General features: G+C 49.1%; 1 long non-coding RNA gene across 1 annotated transcript; it reads right to left on the reverse strand.

Annotated features, from left to right (window-relative positions):
* Positions 1-813: 813 nt before the first annotated feature.
* LOC135977215 (uncharacterized) lies at positions 814-2,620 on the reverse strand. Its single transcript, XR_010594543.1, has 3 exons — positions 2,498-2,620; positions 1,652-1,787; positions 814-917 (listed from the first exon to the last, which is right to left on the reverse strand). It is a non-coding gene; the product is annotated as an uncharacterized LOC135977215 (long non-coding RNA).
* Positions 2,621-2,836: the final 216 nt, after the last annotated feature.

Genomic DNA, 2,836 nt, shown 5'->3' on the forward strand with positions numbered 1-2,836 from the left:
CCCCCATTTGGTCCTCTTCTCCCCTTCCACTGTTGCTCACTGCTCTTCCCCTCTTCCCTGCCCAGGTCAGGAGCAATTTGCCTGCTGGGAGCTGCAGCCGCATGATGTGGGTAGGTGGCGGCCCCGGTTGAGTAGGGGCTGGTGCGGGTGATGACCTGGCACTTCCCCACCTCCCTCACCCGCAGTAACTGGACTTTGGGTGTCCAGTCAGTAGATCTGACCGGACTCTATCAGATCCCCTTTTCAACCAGATTTTCTGGTCGAAAACCGGGCACCCGGCCACCTTACCACCGCCCGGGGCTCAAGCTGAAGCCCGAACCCCGCCCCCTGGGACTGAAAGAGGTACAATAGTCTGGAAAGGTTGAGAACCACTTGCTGCAGAGTAGATCACTCTTTATGAGCATTTGTTGTCTTCACTGTTGTAGCCGTGTCAGTCCCAGGGTATTAGAGACACAAGGTGGGTGAGGTTATATCTTTTATTGAACCAACTTCTGGTAGTGAGAGAGACCAGCTTTTGAGCTACACAGAGCTCTTCTGTCTCTGTCTGAAGAAGAGCTCTGTATGGCTCAAAAGTTTGTCTCTTTCACCCACAGAAGTTGATCCAATAAAAAAATTGGACCTCACCCATCTTGTTTCTTTCTGAGCATGTCATTTCTAGCCATGAGTAAGGGCAGGAGCTGTAATTCTTGGGTAAGTCATACACAATAGAGATGGGCGATCCAGGGACAGGAAGTAGTTTGGAGCTGTGTGATACCGTATTGTACTGACACCAATGTAGAATGGTCATTAGTGCCAGGATGTGATTACCTCTGCGATCCTGGAGGGGCTGTTGCAAACCACAATGGGGCTCCAAGCAACCAGAAATTCCTTGTTCCTCTGTTCAGTCCATTCCACATTCTTTCTGTCCAACTGTGCAACTGAAATACATGTTAATAACACTCTTAACTTTCCATTCTGCTTCCTGGCTTCTGCTCTCATCCCTCTTTACTGGACAATGCCCTTTGTTTGGCCCTGATCCAGGAAAGCATTTAAGCACGTACATTATTCTAAGCAGATGAATAATCCCAGGGACTTCCGTGGGACTACTCGCCTGATGAAAGTTACAGAGGTGCATAAATGTTGTGCTGGATCAGGGCCTTGACCCCCAGAGTAAAGTGGCTCTATCAAATGGTGACTGGAATCTAGCCAAAACACTTCAGTGGCATAGAAGTGGATTAACACAGTCATGAATCGAGCCCCAGATTTGGATCCAGATTTCCAACAACCATCAAAGTTCTGGGGCGTTCGGGGTACAGGCATCTCGAACTGATCTAATTGGTCTGATGGCGTTGAATCCCCTATCATCGTGTCCCACTGACCCTTCCCATTCCCACTGACGGAATGAGCTCTACCAGTCTCAGTTTGCCTTTCTCTGTATTCCCCCCTCCCCTTTCCTTTCTTTGAAAGTCAGGGCTAGAATTACGGGATGACTATCAGACGCTTGTTTCTAGAGCCACAAAAAAACTATCACTCTGTTCAAAGGAACAAATACCGAGCCAGATGCTCTACTTCTTCCTCAGGCACTATCCTGAACGGGAGCTTTGCCTGAGGAAAGTCTCTAGCATTTAGCTCCCAGAAGGGGGATTCCGATGCTCATCAGTGCTTCTCTTACTCTTTTGGCGCCACGCAATAGAGACGAGGTAATGAACAGCCTCTGCTGCCTTTGAGCTGATCGCCTTGACGGGATCCCCACAGCGGATCCCCAGCACTGCAACCAGGTGTCCGAGCCTGGTGAATGGAGACGCTTCCTAATTGTACAAAAGAGGAGAGGAGGAATCCGTTACCACTGCAGGTAAAGCGGGCTGTGTCTCCTAGGCAAGGAGTCTATATCCACACAGTCCCTTTCTATAATGGGGCGTGATCCTCAGCTCTCCCTCTTCAGAAGAGGCTTGGGAGCCAGAAGAAGAATATAGGGCTCGATCCCGCACCACAGACGTCCACTGGAGTTTTGCCACAGATGTCAGTGGGAGCAAGATCAGGATCATAATGACCTGTAACGGCTGAGGTGGGCTGGAATGGAGAGGCCTCTTCCTGCAGCTCCACAAGAGGAAAGTATCCCATGGTACTAGGATGAGGAATGGAGGCAAACAGGGAACCAGCTGGGGATGAAATGTCTTCAGTCTCTAGGATTTTGAAATCTCTTTTCTCTGAAATTCATTAGATCCAACCATAGAAAAACCCGTTCTTCCTGTGCCCCTTGTTAGCTGCCTTTCCTGCATTGGAAAGAGGTGGCCTATTCCTCCAGGGCACTGGATTTATTTTCCAAGTGTATCAGATGCCAACCCATCTCAGTCAGGATGATGGACGAGCAACGAGATCGGTTTTTCCTCCGCCTATTAGGGAGCATTGCACTGTGGGGCCCATCAACATACTTCTAAGCCGGAAGTTTCTCTGGCGTGGGAGAGTGCCCTGTAGGTCTAGTTTGCAATCAGGTCACTAGAAGTCAAGAGTTACTCACATCCAGTTTGACTTCTGTGGCCACGAAGTTTAGGAGCAGTATGCTGCTCCATACAGCCCTCTCCCGCCGGCAAGCTTCCCTGGACTGCATCCAGGAGTCCATGAGCTGCAGGAAAAACAAGAGAGGTTAAAAATAACAGGGGGAAAGGGTGTATAGAAGTGATCCCCAAAGGTTTGGGGGTTCCTTTTGGAACTTTGTTGTTTTAATAAAGTCAATAAATATACTCAAAACTATGCAAAGGATAAGCAGTGTGGTCTAATGGTTTGAGTATGGGACTGGAAACCAGAAATAGATTTCTCATCCTGGCATTGCCATTCACTCACTGTGTGATGCTGGGCA

The sequence above is a fragment of the Chrysemys picta genome, chromosome 23 (genome assembly GCF_011386835.1).
Source record: "Chrysemys picta bellii isolate R12L10 chromosome 23, ASM1138683v2, whole genome shotgun sequence".
NCBI lineage: Eukaryota > Metazoa > Chordata > Testudines > Emydidae > Chrysemys > Chrysemys picta.